Genomic DNA, 22,305 nt, shown 5'->3' with positions numbered 1-22,305 from the left:
TTACAAGGCAGTTGTCATCCCCACTCTTCTCTATGGGTGTGAGACCTGGGTAACCTATAGACGACATCTCAAGCAGCTGGAGTGGTTCCAACAGTGCTGCCGCAGGAGGATTCTCAGGATCAGCTGGGAAGACCGATGCACTAACATCAGTGTTCTCTCTGCAGCCAACATCACTAGTATAGAAGCGCAGGTCATGAAACACCAACTCTGCTGGGCTGGTCACTGTGTCTGTATGCCTGACATACTCCTCCTGAAGCGAGCATTCTTCTCTCAGTTAAGTCAAGGAAGAAGTGCTCACGGAGGGCAGCAGAAGCTCTTCAAAGACATACTGGAAGTACACCTTAAAAAGGGAAGCATCAACCCAACAAACTGGGAGGACTCGGTGCAGAACAGAACATAGTGATGCCACACCATACACCAAGCCACAGCTCACTTTGAGGGGAACAGATGTGCTCATGAGACAGAGAAGCAACAAAGGAGGAAAGAAAGGGCACAACACTCCAGCCAACAACTGTCCCCTTCAAGATTACACCTGTCGCTTCTGTGGGAAAATTGGGCTCCGCAGCCACTTAAAAACCCACCGGTGAATCCCCTTGGCAGACATCATCCTCTCATTGAGTGATAGCCGAAGATGAGGAGAGAGAGAGAAGCTTTTGGTCAGACATTCTACTGACAAAATGAACTCATCAGCAGGGGGGTAAGAAAACAGACCATTTGGATCATTGGGACTGGCCCCAGCATCTGTCCCATCCCTGACTGCAGCGTTCACTACTCTCGTGGACCAGTCTGGAATCTCTGGGTGATGGGTGCTGAGTAGTCTGCTGTGCTACCCAACAGCTCTGAATGTTAGGAGCCAAGTCCCAATATCTGAGGAGGCGTTCCTTTCTTTAGGGTTAGGGTTTTGCTCCTGGAGCTGCTCCTGTAACTTGTTCTCCCTTTGTTCCTCTTTTTCTCACTTTCCTTATTTGCATTTCGTTTTGTTTTTCTGTTTCCTGCAGCTCAGAGTTGTGCACTTTGCCTCAGCTCTGTTTGCCCCAAGCGTAGGGAGAGGTGCTCTTACCTCCATGATTTGACATGTGTATTGAACATTCAGGGGATCACACCTGAGAATAGCCCTGGTCACTGTGAGTTTGCTGTGTGCTCTCAGCCCTAGATTTCTGAGTACTGAAGAGGAGAGACAGACTGGTCTCTCTCTCTCTCTCTCTCTCTCTCTCTCTCTCCCTTAATTCCTGTTTAAAGCCATAAGACAGCTTGAGCCTCCTCGTTCAGGGGCTGTCCCAATTTTTGCCCCTGCTGGTTGCAGAATCTGGGGTGTAGTACTACTCTGGCCATGTGCCATTCCACCCTCACTCTGCCTTCTTCCTTCCTTCAGTTACCTCTGCCCCACTGGGGAACCCCCCTCCCTGGCAGCGGAGGCACTGGAGCATAGATAGAACCCTGCAAATCTGCAGATATCCGCAGATTGTGTTTGCAGATCGTGGGATGGATGCAGATCCACATTTTATATCTAGAGCCCTGCAAATCTGCGGATATCTGATTTATATCCGCGGACCATGTTTGCGGATCAGATGTGGATACAAATTTTGTATCCATGCAGGGCTTTAAGCACAGAGGCCCCTTGCCTGGACATGTTCCTGAGGGTCAGGTATGGTCCTCACACCTAGTCTGTGGCTCTGTTGCTCCAGGTAGATGGCACAAAGGGGCATTGGGCAGTGCTGAATCAGGCCCACTGCATTCTCCAGAAATGACCACACTCCCCCTACCATGGGAATTCTGGGTAAACCCTCAAGTGAAAGCTGTAAACTAATTCCCCTGCGGCTGGCTTGGCACTGACTCTGGCATTGCACGGCCCTCTGTCAAAATTAGGAGGCAATTTTCCTCTTAAGACGCCATGTAAGTGACATGTTTGGCGTCTTGTAGGCTTCATGAGACTGGAGACGTCTGGTGCAAATGTTTTGACGTGAGCTGTGTCACAATGTTCTATGATGGGCTTTATCACAAGGCAGAAAAATAAACTTTGTTTAGGGTCCATAGTCCTTTGTCTCTGCATTCCAGCCCCGGGCAGTGACTAGCAGTCCTAGCACATTCTCCCTGGGGGCAGGCAGGGCCTGGGGCTAGGTCTTGCTGAGTGTAGCATGATAGGGTAGTTTATTCTGGGCTTCATGCTGAGCTATAATTAGCTGATGTTTGACCCTCCTTAGACAAGCTGAGTTTCTGCACAATGTGAACACAGCCTGCTTGGTGCGGACTGTCTGATACAGACAATATGACAGAGCAGCTCAGCCAGTTCCTCTTTCCCATCCTGCTTGTTCAGCAGAGATGGTGACAGCCTGCAGGGGTCTCGGCCAACACCGTTTGTTACTCTGTTTGGGATCAATCCACAAGCTCACTGGGAAGAGTCAAGGTTGTAGCACACTTCCTCCCCACGGGCAGCTTCACCCGGTTCGCCAACTGGCGGTTCATACACCGCGCCCGGCTGAATTGCGTCCCCCTCAATGGAGCCATCCGCCACGGGATCTGGGACAAACGCTGCAGGAAGTGCGGGTACGTCGCCGAAACCCTGCCCCACGTCCTATGCTGCTGCAAGCCCCATGCCAGAGCCTGGCAGCTGCGCCACAACGCCCTCCAGGACCACCTAGTGAAGGCCATCGACCCGCGCCTGGGAGAGGTCACCGTCAACCGTGCCGTCCCAGGCACCGACAGCCCGCTGCGCCCAGACATCGTCATCACGGACGAGGTTGGAAAAAAGATCATCCTGGTCGACGTAACGATTCCATTCGAGAACAGGACCCCGGCCTTCCGTGAAGCCCGAGCCCGCAAGCTCGAAAAGTACGCCCCCCTGGCTGACATCCTGTGGACAAAGGGCTACGAGGTGCACACCGACGCTCTGCTCGTTGGGGCCCTGGGTGCCTGGGACCCATGTAATGAACGCGTGCTGAGGACCTGTGGGATAGGCCGTCATTACGCGTGGCTCATGAGATGCCTAATGGTCTCGGACACTATTCGTTGGTCTCGGGACATCTACACAGAGCACATCACCGGCCACCGCCAATACTGGGAATGAGCCGGGGAGATCTCGTGCACCCACAAGGAGGAAGAGACCTATAAACCCCCCCTGCTGGACTTTATCCCCTGAACCCACCGAACCTAACTGAATCCCACCACGTGAGGGTCACCCCATCCCCATTACCCAGCCCACTTACTTATACCCATGACTGTCTCTACTTTCTGTATGAGTGATGGACCCTCACCACTTGTCGGCTGTATGATGATCCTGTCCACCGTTTACCCCCCCCCATTGGGGACATTGCAGTCTGTATATATTATGTGTGCTGCCCAACACCAAAATACTAACATCTCCCTATATGCTGTATGTTACCCCCAATGGCCAATGACTGACACTTCAAATTTTCTGTATCGTTTATTTTTCAAATATTATCTAATAAACTTTTTAAATGTCTATCTCTGACTCATTTGAATCTCTCTATTTTCACCCTATGAAGCAGCCTGCTCTAGGATTTTCCCTTTGAGACAGCATCCTTGTCCAGTGGTTGTGGGATCCCACATGGAGAGTGAGCACAGATGTTTCTGTTCTCACAGACCCCAACACTAATCATGGTCTAGGTGAGCTCATGATTCTCACAGCCATCACCAGCCCATGCTGTGTTCCAGCACAGTTCCTCTGGCATGTGGGAATGCCACAAAATCCTGCACCCAAAGGCTGCATTCCACGTCCTTCACTTTTTCTCAAAGGTAGGGACTGCATTAATTTCCCTGTAGCTGTAAATCTGCAGAGGGGGATAGCCCTAAGCCCAACTCTATCCCCATCTTGGCAAACCATAGGGTCAGGAACTTTTACCTCAGGCTTTCTCACTGTAGGGAGCTGCTCAGTGCTGTATGTGCATAACTGTTATTGTGGAGAATCCACAGGTGGAGAAGGAACATTGGATGCTGGCACCTGTAGTTCTGTCTGCATTGTGTGAATTGCTGAGCCACACTGCTGTGGTGGAAGCTCTGGGAGCACACTGTGTCCCTGTCAGGAAAAGTCTTCCAGTGCTACAGGAGGAAAGGGGTCACTGCAGCGTCCTTTCCCAATGACCCCTCTCTCCAAATTCCACATGGCCCAGCCCTGCCCCCATTCTGGGGGTTAGTACTGGGTGGGTGCTGGCTTGGAGGCGTTATTGTACTTGGAAGCCTAAGCAGAAAAGCTCCTTGCACCCTCTGTTTCCATCCTCATAGCTGAAACGGACAATTCATTTTGGTTTCGTGGTCAGTTATTTTCAATAACTCAGAATTAATTTGCTAGCAGGCTGGTCCCGCAAATTATTACTAGGGCTGTTGATTAATCGCAGTTAACTCACGCAATTAACTCAAATTAATCGTGATTAAAAAAATTAATCGCGATTAATCACAGTTTTAATCTCACTGTTAAACAATGGAATACCAATTGAAATTTCTTAAATATTTTGGATATTTTTCTACATTTTCATATATATTGTATTCTGTGTTGTAATTGAAATCAAAGTGTATATTATTTTTATTATAAATATTTGCACTGTAAAAATGATAAAAAAATAGTATTTTTCAATTCACCTCATACAAGTACTGGAGTGCAATCTCTTTGTTGTGAAAGTGCAACTTACAAATGTAGATTTTTTTTTTAACATAACCACTCAAAAACAAAACAATGTAAAACTTCAGAGCCTACAAGTCCACTCAGTCCTACTTCTTGTTCAGCCAATCGCTAAGACAAACAAGTTTGTTTACATTTACAGGAGATAATGCTTCCCTCTTCTTATTTACAATGTCACCAGAAAGTGAGAACAGGTATTTGCATTGCACTTTTGTAGGCAGCGTCACAAGATATTTACGTGCCAAATGCGCTAAAGATTAATATGTCCCTTCATGCTTCCTTACGTGCCAGATATGCTAAACATTCGTATGCCCCTTCATGCTTCGGCCACTATTCCAGAGGACATGCTTCCATGCTGATGACGCTCATTAAAAAAATAATGCGTTAATTAAATTTGTGACTGACCTCGGGGGAGAATTGTATGACCCCTGCTCTGTTTTACCCACATTCTGCCATATATTTCATGTTATAGCAGTCTCGGATGATGACCCAGCACATGTTATTCGTTTTAAGAACACTTTCACTGCAGATTTGACAAAACGCAGAGAGGGGACCAATGTGAGATTTCTAAAGATAGCTATGGCACTCGGTCCAAGATTTAAGAATCTGAAGTGCCTTCCAAAATCTGAGGGGGACGAGGTGTGGCGCATGCTTTCAGAAGTCTTAAAAGAGCAACACTCCGATGCGGAAACTACAGAACCCGAACCACCAAAAGAGAAAATCAACCTTTTACTGGTGGCATCTGACTCAGATAATGAAAATGAACACGTGTCGGTCTGAACTACTTTGGATTGTTATCGAGCAGAACCCATCATCAGTATGGACGCATGTCCCCTGGAATGGTGGTTGACGCATGAAGAGACATATGAATCTTTAGCACATCTAGCACATAAATATCTTGCGACGCCGGCTACAACAGTGCCATAAGAACACCTGTTCTTACTTTCAGGTGACGTAAATAAGCGGGCAGCATTATCTCCTGCAAATGTAAACAAACTTGTTGGTCTGAATGATTGGCTGAACAAGAAGTAGGACTGAGTGGACTTGAAGGCTCTAAAATTTTACATTGTTTTATTTTTGAATGCATTTTTTGTACATAATTCTATATTTGTAAGTTAAACTTTCATGATAAAGAGATTGAACTACAGTACTTGTATTAAGTGAATTGAAAAATACTATTTCTTTTGTTTTTTACAGTGCAAATACTTGTAATAAAAAATAATTATAAAGTGAGCACTGTACACTGTGTTGTAATTGAAATCAATATATTTGAAAATGTAGAAAACATCCAAAAATAGTTAAATAAATAGTATTCTATTATTGCTTAACAGTGCCATAATCGCTTGACAGCCCTAATTATTACTTGTATTCCAGTTGCGCCTAGAGGTACCTGTGCTTCGAGCTGTACAGACGCATAGCGAGAGATGGTCCCTCTTCCAAGAGCTTACAATCTAGAGCAGTGGTCTCCAACTCTTTTATGCCCAAGATCAATTTTTGACTTTAAGGTAAACCCAGGATCTACCCCGCCCCTTCCCTGAGCCCTGCCCCTTCCCCAGAGCCCCGCCCTACTCACTCCATCCCCCCCCTCCATCACTTGCTCTCCCCCACCCTCACTCACTTTCACCGGGCTGGGGTAGGGGTTTGGGAGGGGGTGTGGGTTCTGGGCTGGGGCCGAGGGGTTCGCAGCGTGGGAGGGGGCTCTGGGCTGGGGCAGAGTGTTGGGGTGTGGAGTGCAGCCTATGAGGGGGTCAGGGCTGGGGTTGGGGTGCAGAAGGGGGTACGGGATGTTGGCTCTGGAAGGGGGGTCAGGGCTGGGGTAGAGTTTTGGGGTGCAGGAGGGGATGGGAGTGCTGGCTCCAGGAGGGGGCTCAGGGCTGGGGCTTGGGGTGCAGGAGGGGATTTGGGGTGCTGTCTCCAGGAGGGAGCTCAGGGCTGGAGGTTGGGGTGCGGTCTCCCCCTGGGCAGCACTTACCTCTGGCGGCTCCTGGTTGGCGGTGGAGCGTGGCTGCTACTAAGGCAGGCTTCTGACCTACCCCGGCCCCGTGCTGCTCCCATAAGGGACCAACGTGTCCCTGTGGCCCCTGGGAGGGGCAGGTGGCATATGGCTCCGTGTGTGCTGCCCCTTTCTGCAAGCACCGCCCCCGCAGCTCCCATTGGCCACAGCTTCCCGTTCCCGGCCAATGGGAGCTGTGGGGGCAGTGCTTGCAGGCAGGAGCAGCATGTGGAGGGAGACCCCTGCCCGGGAGTGGCATGAGTCTGGGGAGATCCTCTAAGATCGACTGGTTCGTGACAAAAGGACAGCCATTAGCAGCAGGAAGAACCCAGTCTATTGGATTCTAACAGATATTTATGATGCCCTTTGGGCATCTTGTTGAGGATGAGATCCCCCCCAAATTCGCCGACTGCAAACAATCTGCTGGTACTGATACCAAGTGCCCTGTGTCTGAATGGCTTAGGTTTTGACACTCTTACTACGGCATGGTCAAGAGAGGAAATGCCTTAGTTTCCCATCCACTCTGTGCGCTGATGTGAACTTTCTCATTGCTAAGGACCAAGTTCAGCTGTGGTATAATGGAATTATGAAACTATGGTATTTATGGTGGAGTCAGTGGGAGTTGCACCTTCACTGTATTTGCCCCTAAGTGATTCCTACATGTGGAACCTGTTAGGATGTTTTTGATTGCTGTGGTGTTTGCTGCTTTCTTTTGGTCCAGCATTAATTTAGTTGTTTGGCAGGATTGGCTGAGGCCCGTGTGAAAGCAGCAATCATACTGACATTGACAAAAGAGATCTGGGTAGAGAGGAACAAAATAAATTTGCAAATATGTTTCTGAATATTTCAATTTGTGCTGATTGGAGGAGTCATATTACTCTTTGTGAGCGTTCAGGAAACTGTGCTCATGTGCCATTGATAGCAAAATGACTAGCTACAGAGAATAGTTTATGGGCAACCCAGACGTTGAAATTCTTCATCCAGTGAATCCTTTTGAATAATAAATGTGATAAAGAAAATCCAAATCAGTTCAGGAAAAAATAATTAACCAACAAAGGGGCTTAATTTTAATAGGGAAAATAGCTTTAACACTCAGTGATGGTTAAAGGGTATTAGATTATTTTCAATGAATTAAGAGATGATACAAGATTTTTTATGAAAACCTCATAATGGAACTGAGGAGACTTGCAGCTTTTGAGAAGGAAATGAAACTACCCACGTGAAGAGTGCAGGAGGACTGTAGTTGGACTAGTTTGCCAGTATCATCATGGCTGTGTGATTCTTCCTTTGGGGACTGGCATGAGAGAGAATTCTTTATGTGAATCTAGGTGGCTAAGTGGCTTTTTCTCTGAGGAGGCTGATTCTGTTATAGCTCTTCCCTCCTTTTCCTAACTGTCTTTTGAAAATAATGTTTTAAAATGTAAGTTCCCAGACTTGAAGAAGAACTCTGTGTAAGCTTGAAAACTTGTCTCTCTCACCAAGAGAAGTTGGTCCAATAAAAGATATTGCCTCACCCACCTTGTCTCTATAATACCCTGGGACCAAACTGTAGTGTTGTTGTAGCCAACAACGGGTTCAAAACTTAGTTAGTTCAAACTTGCAGAACTTGAGTGTGCTTCTAAGGCTCTGTCTACACTGACAGTTTCGTCGTTAAAGATTTTGTCGTTCAACAGTGTGACCCCCCCCCCACGACAAAAGTTTTAATGACGAAAAGCGCTGGGGTGGATAGTGCTTTGTCTGTGGGAGCCGTGTTCCCAGCGATGAAGCTACTGCCCCTCGTTAGAGGTGGTTTTATTTTGTCACTGGGAGGCTCTCTCCCGGCAATACATTGGCTACAGAGTGCACCTTACAATGGCATGGCTGCAACAACCGTTGTAAGGTGCACGGTGTAGAGAGAGCCTAACTGAAGTAGTAGTGGAATTGATAGGTGGTGCTATTGTTTATCTGAATGTATAGGAGTGAGTTCTTGGGGAAGTGTACCTTGTCAGTAGTAATGCATTCTCTTGCTGAACATCTCGAGCAGTAGTGATGCTGAGCGTATCAGTCTGTTGCTTTATCAGTGAGTCTGTCAGTCTGTCATTCATGCTGAATGATTTAAATGTAGAGCTGCTACCTTCAGATCATTCCTGTGTGAACAAATAAACCAGGTATTGCCCATTGCCCCCCCCCTCTGGCCGGGGGGTTATTCTTAACCTTTTGAGATTTATGACCTCACTCAGTCTTCTTACAGTTGTTAATGTTGCATATGTTTTTTAACTCTCTGAATAGCTATTAGTGAAAATTTCTGAGGCTGTGATCAGGGATTGTTAGTTTCTTCGGGCTTGTCTATACTTACGCGCTGGTTCGGCGGCAGGCAATCGAACTTCTGGGTTCGATTTATCGCGTCTTGTCTGGACGTGATAAATCGAACCCAGAAGTGCTTCCTGTTGACTCCAGTAATCCTGCTCGGCGCGAGGAGTACGCGGAGTCGACGGGGGAGCCTGCCTGCCGCGTCTGGACCGCGGTAAGTTCGAACTAAGGTACGTCGACTTCAGCTACATTATTCACGTAGTTGAAGTTGCGTACCTTAGTTCGAATTGGGGGGTTAGTGTAGACCAGGCCTTCGTCTCACATCCTGTAGGACAGTGGTTTCCAGACTACAGTACCCCTTTCAGTAGTCTGACTTGTCTTGCATACCACAAGTTTCACCTCACTTAAAAACTACTTGCTTACAAAATCAGACATAAAAATACAAGTGTCACAGCACACTATTACTAAAAAATTGCTTACTTTCTCATTTTTACCATATAATTATAAAATAAATTGATTGAAATATAAATATTGTACTTACCTTTCAGTGTGATACTTGAGCCTATTTTTCACTTGTGAGCCTTGTCTGAACCCTGAGACCCAGGCAGCGGGGCTGGAGCATGTAACTTAGCTTCACGGGGCCACCTGTGGCATGGGGGCCCTGGCAATTGCCCTGCTTGCCACCCCCTAATGCCGGCCCTGCACTTGCAATCCCCCTAAGCCCCTCCCGTGACCCTCCTGGGGGCTGCAACCTCCAGGTTGAGAAACGCTGATTCCCTACATACCCCCAGAGGTACGCATACCCCTGGTTGAGAACCACTGCTGTAGGATACTGATATATTGATGGTATAGGGTGAAATTGAGACATATATCTCCTTACAGTTGGGGAGATTTTCAGCACTGGACAGCCCATCTGGAAGAATGAGAGAGGTAAAGGAATTGCTAATTATGGGAGGTATCTGCACTCTGAGAATACTATATGCAGAAATTCCCATGTCCCCTTCCCTTCTCATTTCCCCATTGCCCCCACTGTCTAGAGACTCCCAAGTTGCTGATTGGTAAGCATGCTTCCGTCACATTTCTTAAAAATATTATCTGAAGTCACACTGGATACTGGTCTTTACTACTTCACAGGCTTTGCTGTTCTGCTGTGATTCAGTGGAACCTAAGACTTGAGTCCATGGGTTTAAAAATTCTTGAATTTGATGAAGAAAATATTCATTTGATGAACCACAAATACATTGGAAGATAGTATTGTAGAACTTCAAGTACAGATAGATCACTTGAAGATCTTTACTCGTGTTACTGTAAAAGAGAAGGTGTGGGAAGACATTGTCACAGCATGTAACATTTATGAATGGGGATTATTATTATAATTTTATTATTTGCATTATAACTGACATTGGGTCGATTGTGGTGGGTGCTATACACACAAAGTAAGGGACCATCTCTGTCCCAGAGAGCTTACAAGGAGAAGTGACCTGCTGTGTGACTTTGGACGGGGCAGGTTTCCTGAGTCCTGGTGTAGTGCCCTATCTACTGAACCATGCTGCATCCTTGATCATGTTTTGCCAGCTCAGCAAAATATGTTGAGTTTTTGATTTCTGGAAAAGTATATTTTTGAATGAAAACCCAAAATATTTGTCAAAAAACTTCCAAACTGAAGAAAAAGGCTTTGTGACCAACTCTGTCTGGTAAACATATGCAGTATCGCCAACCCCACGAGTTCAAAAAATCATGAATGAATGAGTTAAGGCACCCAAAATCATTATATATAGGGGTTCTTTCATTTGTGTTCTGGTATTTGAGCCATTGGGTTCACTTTATCCAGCTTTTCTTTTCAGCTGGGGAGCTAGAAATTTGTTTATTAATGCAGGCTGAAACGCTCATATCGTCACTTGACTGCAGGATCAGGATTGAAGAGTAACCCCTAATATTGCACATGTGCCTGGGATTGTACCAAATACTCCAGTGATTCAGTTAGTCATGGCAATAAGTGAGCATTCAGCTTGCGGGGTGTTTCTGTGGTATTGATTTTTTTCCCCCTTTTGATAGCTCATGAACACTCAGTGTGCAGCTGTGCCGTTAAGACAGAGCCCTGAGTAGGACTTCATACAGCTTTATCTCTCAGTGGCTCTCCTGGAGTTCCAGGGAACTGAACATGCTCTTAAGGATGGTGCAGCCTGCTCTCTTCTCTGTATCCACCCAGCTCCCTGTCCCCCCCATTTCTCATTCCCTTTGGGGTGGATTGTGCCTTGTGCTGGCATAGCACAGGAATTGTGAATGTGGCTGAGCTCTGAACAAGAGTGCAGCTGGGAAAGCCTCCTTTGGCCTGTTTCAAAAGTGCTGCGCACCCAGCAGCTTCCGCAGAATCACAGATTTTTAAGGCTAGAAGGGACCACTATAATCTTGTATCCTGACCTCCTGCATAACATAGACCAGAGAACATCATGCAGTGAATCCTGTGGCAAGTCCATGACTTCTGTTTGAGCTGGAGTGGATCTTTTAGAATTGCAATTTTCAAAAGTTACCACATTCCATAAATACATATCAAGAGGATAGATTGAGCTTCCTAAATCTCTGACTTTGAAGCAGGTTTTCCAGAAGGGTGGATGCTAAACAATTTAAAAAATATTTTTTTTAAAGAAATCAGCAATTTTGGCTTTTATTAAAATAAATATTTATTTTTAAAAATGAACATGTTTAAAATGAAATCTGAATTTATAATGAGTTTAGGCCTTAACATTTTGTATTAATCATTTAAAACATTTAAATAAAATGTAAATATGCTGAATCCATGAGCCCCATCAAAAACTTTGAGTTAAAGGCTGTTCTTCTGTATAAAGAAAGATGTTTTCCCCCTGATTCTCACTTTTGAGGTCATGCTTTATAAATATGGGATAATAGGTCATTTACTGTGTTAGGGGCTTGGTCCGGTGTGGGACCCGTGGACCTTGAATTATTATTGTAGATGTTTTCTGGATCCCACACAGTTTTCAACATTTTTTTGATGTGTCTATATCAACTGGACACACTATCCAGTCATAATCTTGCTATTGCTGTATACAGTGGTAATATCCCCTCCCTGCTTCTACTCAATATTCTTCTGCTTACACATCCAAAGATCATATTCTACCTCTTAGCCACAGCATTGGATTGGGAACTCATGTTCAATTGGTTACCTAGTATGACCCCTAAGCGCTCTTCAGAGTCTCTACTTTCTAGGATACAATCTCCCATCCCGTAAATGTGACCTACATTATTTTTTCCTAGCTGTATGACCTTGCATTTGAGTATGCTAAAACACATGTTGTTTGGGTGAGATCACCTTTCTAAGTGATCCAGATTACTGTGTATAACTAACTACCTGACCTTATGATTCCATTCTACCAGCATTTGGGGCAACTGCAAAAACTCTTAATTACTTTTATATTTTCTTCCAAAGGGTGTCTAGAAAATTGATATGATAAATACATATTGAGTGAATCCATGCCCTTATTAGCAAGGAAAGATGGTACAGCTCACAGAATTGCACACTCTGAGGGAGCAGTGTGTCTCTCCAGTTAGCAAATGTCTTTTTAATCCATGCAAGTTTCCTCTTTTCCACAACAGGTTGAGCTGTTATTAACTGGGGTGGTGGTAGGAGGCCCCCAATGCAAGGTGAACCCTACTCTGGCTGGTGCAATAAAGGGTATGGGTAGGGTGACCATATTTCCGAAAGGGAAAACAGGACACTGTGCGGGGCTGACCCAAGCTCCGCTCCCTGCAGTCAGGACTCAGGCGAGCAGCGCCACATACCAGATAGGGTGACCATATTTCCCAAAGGGGGGGCTGGTGTTGGTGCTCGCTCAAGCCCTGCCTGCCCCCTGCCCGAGTCTTGCCTCCCGCCTCCCCTCCCCCATATGGGGCTGGCTGTAGTTCTGGTTGCCCCATTTGAAAAAAGATGTATTAGAATTGGAAAAGAAACAGAGAAGGGATTAGGGATATTGAACAGTGTCCATATGAGGACAAATCAAAAATACTGGAATTTTTCAGGTTGGAAAAGATAACTAATGGGGGGAATGATAGAGGTCTATAAAATCATGACTGGGGTAGAGAAAGTAAATAAGGAAGTGTTATTTACTTCTTCACATAACACCAGAACCAGGGGTCACCCAATAAAATTAACAAGCCGCAGGTTTAAAACTAACAAAAAAAGGAAGTCCTCCTTCACCCAATGCATAGTCACCCCCTGGAACTCATTTTTCCAGGGGGTGTCATGAAGGGCAAAAGCTTTACTGGGTTCAAAAAAGACTTAGATAAATTGATGGAGGAGAGGTCCATCAATGGCTATTAGCCAAGATGGTCAGGGACACAACCCCATGCTCTGGGTGTCTTAAGCCTCTGACTGTCAGAAGCTGGAACTGGATGAAAGTGGATGGATCTGTCGATAACTGCCCTGTTCATTCCCTCTGAACTGTCTGGCACTGGCCACTGTCAGAAGACAGGATACTGGGCTAGCTGGACCACTGGTCTGACCCAGTATGGCCTTCCTTAAGTTATTTGTTCCTATGCTCTTATCGCATAGGATGTTTTATAGCCAGCACCCAGAGTCTGCCCACATTCGTCTCTGCTCCCTAGCTGGGTGCACACTGCAACAGGGCCAATGGGCAGTGGGTCAGATGCAGTGTTTCAACCACTCTGCTAGGCTGCTACTGTCTCCCAAGCTCAGCTCTGTGCACTGGGGAATTTGGTTAGGGGACTGGAATCAGCACCCTGCAAGAGCCTGAGTGAAGGGATATGCCTCGCCACCATAACAGGTTCAGGGAAAGGACCCAGGAATTCTCTCATGCAGCAGGGAGCACCTTGTAAGGGAACTGGGGCTGCCATGCAGTGTAGGGCAAAGCTTTTCAATCCGTCTCGCAGCCTTCACAGCCCCACTCTCGACCCTCAGTCAGAGGAGCCTCGTTTGTGTTTTTTGCTGGAGGGCCTTGGCTTTGATCCGCTGCAGTTCTGCCATTTCAGACATTCCAGCACATTCATGACTGATCCTCCATTGGCCAGCATAGTGTGTGCCATCAGCACCAGTGCACAGAGAGTGTAAAACATGCCTGTTCTGAGTTAAGAGCATGTGACAGCCTCTTTGCTTTGGATGAGGAATAATACACAAGGGTTGGGGTAGGGGGGAATCTGCCCGAGTCACTACTGACAGATAAAGAGGAACGGATCACAGAACTAAAAATTAATGGTATCATAGGCACAAGTGATCATGACGGTGCAAACAGAATGTCAAGGCCAGTAATCTATATACTTGGTGCTTTGACAGGGCCAATTTCACAAAGCTGAAAACAATGATGAGTAAGGCTAAGATTTTGGCACAGGTATTTTTAGTAAAAGTAACAGACAGAATGTGGGCAATAAACAATAAATCATGCAAGCTGGAGCCCCACCGCCCAGGGCTGAAGTTGTGGAGGTCACACAAAATCATGGAATGCGTGTTCTCCCTGACCTTAATCATGAGCCAAATCAGCTGGGAAGAAGAATTTAATGAGAAAAAGGTGAATTATAATTTAAAAATACCTCACTAGATGCTCAAAAAACCACAATTCCATAATTGAGGAAGAAAGCTGTGCTGTTTAAAAAACCAATTTGGTTTAAAAAGGAATTGAGGGTAGTAGTAAAAAAATGAAAAGATAATATATAACACATGGAAGAAGAGGGAAATTGATAGTAATGAATATAAATCAGAGACTAAGAATGGTAGAAAATTGATAAGGGAAGCCAAGGGATACAAGAGAAATCTATTGCCAGCAGAGTTAAGGACAAAAAGGAGTTTTTAGATATATTAAGAACAAAAAGAATCCTGACAATGGTATTGGTCCATTACAAGATGGAAATGGAAGAATTATCAATAATAATGCAGACTAGTTCAATAAATATTTCTGTTGTGTATTTGGGGAAAAAACATGATGTAGTCTCATCATATGATCATAACACTCTTTCCATTCCACTAGTATCTCAGGAGGATGTTAAAACAGCAGCTACTAAAGTTAAATATTTTTAAATCAGCGGGTTCAGATAACTTGCATCCAAGGAACTTGCTGGACTGTTAATATTGATTTCCAATAAACCTTGAAACACTGGGGAAGTTCCAGAAGACTGGAAAAAGGCTAATTTTGTGCCAATATTTAAAAAGGGTAAACAGTATGATCTGGGTAATTATAGGCCTGTCAGTCTGACATTGACCCAGGCAGTATAATGGAGCAGCTGATTTAGGACTTGATTAATAAAGAACTAAAGGAGGCTAATGTAATTAATGTCAATCAACGTGGGTTTATAGAAAATAGATCCTGTCAAACTAATTTGATATATCCTTTTTGATGAGATTACAAGCTTTGATAATAAAGGTGACAGTATTGATGTAATGTACTAAGATTTTTGTAAGGTTTTTGACTTGGTGCCACGTGACATTTTTAATAAAACAATCTAGAATGATATAAAATTAACATGATGGCACACATTAAATGGATTAAAAACTGGCTAACTGATAGATCTCAAATGTAACTGTCAGTGGGAACTCATCAAGCGGGTCTGTTTCCAATGGGGTACCACAGGGATTGGTTCTTGGCCCGGCGCTATTTAACATGTTAATGACCTAGAAGAAAACATAAAATAATTACTGATAGTTTGTAGATGACACAAAAATTGTGGAGTAATAAATAATGAAGAGGACAAGTCACTGATTCAGAGTGATCTGGATCACTTGGTAAACTGGATGCAAATAAACAATACACATTTTAATATGGTTACAAAGAATGAAGGTCATACTTACAGGATGGGGGACTCCATCCTGGGAAGCAGTGACTCTGAAAAAGATTTGGGGGTTATAGTGGATCATCAGCTGTGGCCAAAAGAGCTAATGCGATATTGGGATGCATAAACAAGGTAATCTCAAGTAGGAGTAGAGCGGTTTCTTACCTCTGTATTTAGCAGTGGTGTGACCACTGCTGGAGTATTATCTAGTTGTGATGGTCCCTATTGTATTCCGCTGAGGGTTATGCATGAGCACCATGCGTCCGGAGCTGGATAATTTGAAAGTAGTGTCTGTTAGTGCACACCGTGTGCCTTGGCTTGCCTCGTTCTTCTGTCTGAGGTCATAAAGGGTGGGGCGGATTGACCGCATCTCCAGTTCCTTCTCAACATTGCATGGTCCAGGTTGGAACTTTCTGTCCTCATCTCTGACACACTTTAAAATAAGATAGTTGTACATAGTTTTGAGAGTTTTATAGTAGTTTTACCAGTTTATTGTAGTTTTATCATAGTTTTAGTGATCAGTTTAGATAGTTTGGGGGGAAGGGGTTGTTTTCTTCACATCCTTCCCGCCCCTCCCAGGACTTGCGAGTGGGTACTGAACTATGCCCAGGACACTGGGCTTCATACTCTGCGCCTCCTATCCACGCTTCTTGGTCAACAGTGAACACCAATGCTGTCTCTACTGCTTGGGAGAAGCTCACGTTGCATCCAGGTGCAGTATTTGCCAATCCTTCCCCAGCTGCAAACCAAGAAGACTGAGCTCAGTGCCTCTGGAAGCACCTCATGGAGCTTGCCATGAGGCCTCACTCAGATCCAGGCTGGTGAAACCCCCTCCCTCCCCTTGTAATCCTCTAGACCAAGGGTCGGAAACCTTTCAAAGAAGAGCCGTGTATTTTTTTTTTTTTTTTTTTGGTCTTTGACTAAAATACTTCGAGAGCCTCATCATTCGAAATGCTATTTGTAGAGTTAGAATTTATCAGCTAATAATAATTGAACATATTAAAGTTATTACTACTCACTAATACTTTTAATGCGACTTCTGCTGTTTGAGTTTGAATATAAACAGGAGGGGGCTCTGGGCTGGGGCTGGGGCAGGGGATTGGGGTGCAGGAGGGGGTGCGGGGTCTACGAGGGGGTTGGGGTGCGAGCGGGTGTGCGAGGTGCAGGCTCTGACCGGGAGCTGTACCACAGGCGTACCACACTCTGCGCGCCTCCATCCCCAGCACTGTCCTCACAACTCCCATTGGCCAGGAACCGGCCAATGGGAGCTGCGGGGGCAGTGCTTGCGGCTGCGGGCAGCACATGGAGACCTGCTGCCTCCCTCCCTGCAAGGGGTGCACAGAGATGTGCCAGCTGCTTCCGCTGGCCGGGAGCTGCCGGTGGTAAATGCCTCCTGGTCAGAGCCTGCACCTCGCTTCCCCTCAAAAAACAACTGCCCACAAGGGAGCAGCCAAAGAGCCACAGGTTGCTGACCCCTGCTAAATGGATTTTGGGTTGCATTAAACTCTGCTACCAACTGTCAAGCCTACCTCCCCCCACAGGTGTGCGAGCTCACTCCTGGAGATCTCAGGGCTAGTCTACACTGGCAGCGCTTTAACGTGCCTTGTATGGTCACAGTGCTGCTCTCTCCCAGTGCTCTAAAAAACCCACCTCCACGAGAGGAGTAGCTATCAGTGCTGGGAGCACGGCTCCCAGCACTAGTGACCTCTCTACACTGGTGCTTTACAGCGCTGAAACTTGCTGCGCTCAGGGGGATGTTTTTTCACACCCTGAGTGAGAAAGTTGCAGCGCTGTGAATTGCCAGTGTAGACAAGCCCTCAGGCTTCAACCATGGCCTCCCTTCAGGATGTGCTACTTATGGACATATGTAGAGCTGCCACATGGCATTCTTTGCACGCCTTTTCAGGGCACAATTCCTTAGTGCAGGACTCGGCAATGGAGACCTTCTTCAGTATTGCAGTTCTCCGCATGACCATCCCATCCATCCATCATCCTTGCACTCTCCCCTGACTTAGTCTGCTTGTTAATCACCTTCAGCGGAATACAATAGCAACCATCACTTGAAGAAGAGGAGGAGGTTACTTGCTTCTAACTGGGATTCTTCACGATGTCTGATCTCTATCTCGCTGCTTTCCCTCCTTCTCCTCTGCTATGGATCTGTCTGGTTAGCAGAGGAGAAGGAACTGGAGATGCGGTCAGTCCGCCCTGCCCTTTATGACCGTGGACGAAAGCATGAGGTGAGCCAGGGCGCACATGTTGGACCAGTGAATGCTACTTTCAAATTCTCTGGCTCTGAATGCATGGTGGGCATGCATGACCTTCTGTGGAATACAGATAGGGACCACACATCTATAAGGACCTTCACCTACAGGTAAGTAACCTCCTCTCATGTGCCTTGTTGATTTTTGTTATCATTTTAATCAGAAGTTATTGTGGTAATAAATTAAACTCTTTATGGAAGTCTGAGTATTTTAACAGCATAGTTACCTTTATCAGCCAAACTTGTAATCTCAACTGTTAAGTTTGTTTTTACAAGACCTATTTTCAATAAAACCATGTTGATTGGCATTAATTACACAACCATCCTTTAGTTCTTTATTAATAGTCTGTTATCAGTCCCAGGCAAAGTAATGGAACAGCTGAAAAAAGAACAGGCCCTTAGTTACTCAGGTCATCCTGTTTACTGTTTTTAAATATCATCCCAACTTTAGCTTTCTTGCAGCCTTTGGCAACTTACTGTTCCTTCTCTCTTCTTTGATTCCTGTCCATCAGCTCCACAGTGACAACAGAACCTAATGAAGTCTGTCCACTATTTTCTCTCTTGCACCAGTTTCAGAGCTTCATTCATCTTTAATACTTTTTGTTCTATTTCATTCTTCACTGTATCTATCCAATGCATCCTCAGTCTTCCTCTATTTCTAGTTCCTTGCACTCCGGTATATATCGCCAGGTATGGTACGCTTTCTGGGTCCATTCATGACACATGTCCAAACCATCACATTCATCTTTCTTCACTCTCTTGTAACAGCATTGCTTCTTGCCCTAGCCATTTTCTTATCTCTTCATTTTTTTATTTTCTTCAGTCGTGAAACTCTCAGTATTCCCTTCAGTCAGTTCACTTCTGCAGCCAAAATCTTTCGTTCATTGGCTGTTCCTGTACTCCAGCATTCTGACCCATGCAGCAGTATTGGCATGGCAGTTGTCTTATAGACACTGATTTTTGTATTTATTGAAATGTCTTTAGCTTTCCAGATCTTGTGGAGTTTTCCGAATGCAGTAGTGGCTATTCTGAATCTTTTTATGTCAACTTCACAATTCCCATTCTTTGATACTGCTCCTCCAAGGTGGACTACTTTCTCAAATTAGTATTCTAGTTCTTTATCTCAGAGTTTGATTTGTACCTCTTTCTCTTTGTCTTCCAATTGCCATAATTTTTGTCTTCTCCATGCTGCTCTTCAATCTGAGTTTTTTGCTTTCCCATTCTACCTTGTCAGTTGTTTTTTGTAAATCCTCCTTGGTCAATGCTGTGAGGTCAATATTGTCTGTGAATATAAGGTTATGCATTGTCCTACTTCATAACATGATTCCTCCTGCTTCATCTTTCAGTGCTACAGCCATTACTGCTTCTAGTATTAAATGAACAAATTGAACTAATTTCTCCAGGATTCATTAAATATTAACACCAACAGTCTGGACACTTCCTTGGTGAACTCTTTTAAAATTCCTGGGTGCAAGTTATCAGGGCCTGATGGTTTTAAAATATTTAACATCAGTAGATGCCATATAGCATCCTCCTTAGTTGGAACGGAAAGTATTTCACCATCAGATGATATGAGCACATCATCCAGCTTCTTTGCAAATGCAGAACAGAAATATTTATAGAACACTTCTGTCTCGCTTGCCTCGTTGATAATGTTACCTTTTTCATGTAGTGTACAATTGTCAGGATTCCTTTTCTTGTTGTTCATTTACAGTAGCACTCATTGTGTGCGGGGTGCTCACCAACACTTGAGGAGGAAATCCCTGTTCTGAGAACTTCATAATATGATGACAGAAGTCAAGAGAAAGGAAATAACAATTGGCTGCTTATATACAAATCAGCAAGTTTCACTATGGGCAGCATGGCAGAGGTAAATCCTTTAAAGGGTCTTATGTGGGTAGGATAGGGCCTTAAGCCCAGACAGGTCGGACCATGCATAGGGGACTGCATGGAAGAAGACAGGGAGGTGATTGGGAATCTGAGTAAGTGGTGGGTGAGTTTGGGAGCATTGGTAGAGTGGAGGGGACACACATTTGCTGTTGCTCCATTTAAAATGCACCTTCTTGTTGTGCCTAACCTAGGGTGAGATTGCTGCAGTGGAGCTTGTTTGTAGGACTCTAAAGGTTTAGGATTTGGTGATTGTTTGTGGCTGGGCATCTCCTTCAGGATCAGTGCCTTCTCATGGCTCATCTGATCTCTCTTGATAGATACACTTCTACCCCGATATAATGCTGTCCTCGGGAGCCAAAAAATCTTACCGCGTTATAGGTGAAACCGCATTATATCGAACTTGCCTTGATCTGCCGGAGTGCACAGCCTCTCTCCCCCCCCTCTTCCCCTGGAGCACTGCTTTACCGCGTTATAGCCGAATTCGTGTTATATCGGGTTGTGTTATATTGGGGTAGAGGTGTATTGTGATTCTAGTTTGTACTGGCAATAAGTGTAAATGAATATGAGAAGTTCCTCTCAGATATTTTAGCACTTGAGAAATTCTTGAAGTTAGCCGTGCAGTATGTATCAGTGAAATGGCTAACTGACATGAAGGACTGTAAGTTAAAGCGGCACTAATAGAACACTGCAGCTGTATAAAACCCAGCTGTCTGAAAGCCTGGGAATTCAGAGTCATGGTTGCAGTGAATGTGGAAGCCTCTGAAAGCCAGGAAGTTCAAAATGATGCTTGCATTCCTGGATCCCTTATCCATGCTGCCGACCTCTCTTCTAATGATTCAGCTGCAGAGCCTTGTGAGATATCCAGTCAGTGTGTAGTTTGGGTGGTGAATGATGTAAATTGAGACCTTTGATTCATAGTGGAACTATGATTTAGACTGGGTTGTATCGGGCTGTAAATGGAGGGATAGGGGGAGGGGATGACGTGCAGGAGTGTCTGGTGGGGTCCATGGCCTATGTGTATGTGGGGGTGTCTGAATGAACTGTATTGGAGCAGTGGTATTTCCAGTGTGAGTCAGACCCACCATCTCTTTGCTGCTAATCGTTTTCTGACTTCCAGGTACTGACACAATTCTGCATAAGATGCTTTACGCTACAAAGATTTGCTTCCATAGCTATAGTGGTTAGGAGTGTGAAGAAAATTACCTCACTACTCGATATAGCTATGCCAGCATAAGCCCTAGTGTAGATGCAGTTATACTGGCAAAGAAGTCTTTTGGAGAACTAGTTTAATCTATACTGGCAGCAGTTCTTTTGCCTGTATAAGCTGCCTCCCCCACTGTGGGAGGGAGTTTGCTGGTATAGTGCTACTGGATAACCTATACTAGGAAACCTTTAGTGTAGAGCAGTGGTTCTTAACCTTTACTGCAGCCTGCACCCCTTTGGTTCTCAAAAATATGTTCTTGCACCCCTTATCAAAAATCGTTGAAGTAGCTCAGTTTTTTAAACCTAGATTTTTGTTGTTTTGTTTCTGGCAGCGAAAATCAAAAATCTCAACTAGGCAGGCAAAAATTTTCAGTAAAATCCCCAAATTTTTGCCTGACCAGCCAGAATTGTATGATTTCCAGTTGTTGAAAACAAAAATAAAATCCCAAAAAAGCAAAATTTTTCATTTGTTGACATTTTTCACAAGGAAAAAGCTGATTTCCGAATCAGCTCTAATATGTAGCAAATTGCAAGGTTTTATGAACCTGACACATAAACATGTGCACCCGTACCCTCATGTACCCATCCTCTTAATTTACACACATTCCTCTCCACGTGCTCATGAACATCCACTCAATTACATTTGTACTCCCTCTCACTCAACCATAGTTCTGTTCCCCGGGTAATACGTCTGCTGTGGCATCTCCGGTAGTATGCACCATATGTGCCACCCAGAGCGAGTGTGCAGGAATGCTTTGCTCCCACATGCTGAGTGCTCTCAAATTCCCCAACCCGTGACATGCAGTGAGGAAAGCAGGAGCTGCAGCACTGGGGCCTTGGAGCTGGAAATGGAGTGAGCGCCTCACCGCAAGCAGAATGCTGGGTTTGCCCTTGGTGAGTGCCTTGCCTCCCCTCCCCTTACCCCTCCCAGGCTGGCAGGACTGCTTCCTCTTCCCCTCCTGTTTTGTCATTCAGGATGGAGGATGCTCTAAGAGTCTAAGGGCAACAGTGACCAGTTGGACAGGCCATGTGGAAGGCAGCCAAGTCTGTAGTAGCAGGGAAACAGCTCTGCCTGAGGAAGGAGGGCTTTGAAATTGAAATGAGACCTTTACCCAAGCACTCCTGCCAGGGTCTCTTACCCCAGTTAGCTCATTAGGGAACTCCTAAGGGAAATCCCCTGCTTTCCTGAGGGCATTGGAATGAGGGGAGCATGCCCGAGAAGAGGGCAGAGCTGGACCCCTTGGC

General features: G+C 45.2%; 1 protein-coding gene across 4 annotated transcripts in view; it reads left to right on the top strand.

The window, feature by feature from the left end:
• RHBDF1 (rhomboid 5 homolog 1) overlaps window positions 1–22,305 on the top strand; it is a 96,536-nt gene that overhangs the window by 10,196 nt on the left and 64,035 nt on the right. The window contains exon 2 of one of the 4 annotated variants that reach the window (XM_034783924.1): window positions 6,008–6,138. The exons of the other annotated variants lie outside the window; for them this stretch is intronic. The gene's annotated coding sequence lies outside the window, so the exon portion shown is untranslated. The remainder of the gene's footprint in view (window positions 1–6,007; window positions 6,139–22,305) is intronic. 4 annotated transcript variants of the gene reach the window in all.

This window comes from Trachemys scripta, chromosome 10, assembly GCF_013100865.1.
Source record: "Trachemys scripta elegans isolate TJP31775 chromosome 10, CAS_Tse_1.0, whole genome shotgun sequence".
NCBI classification, from domain to species: domain Eukaryota; kingdom Metazoa; phylum Chordata; order Testudines; family Emydidae; genus Trachemys; species Trachemys scripta.
Note: the sequence above shows the minus strand (reverse complement) of the source record. Positions and strands in the feature narration are given on the sequence as shown.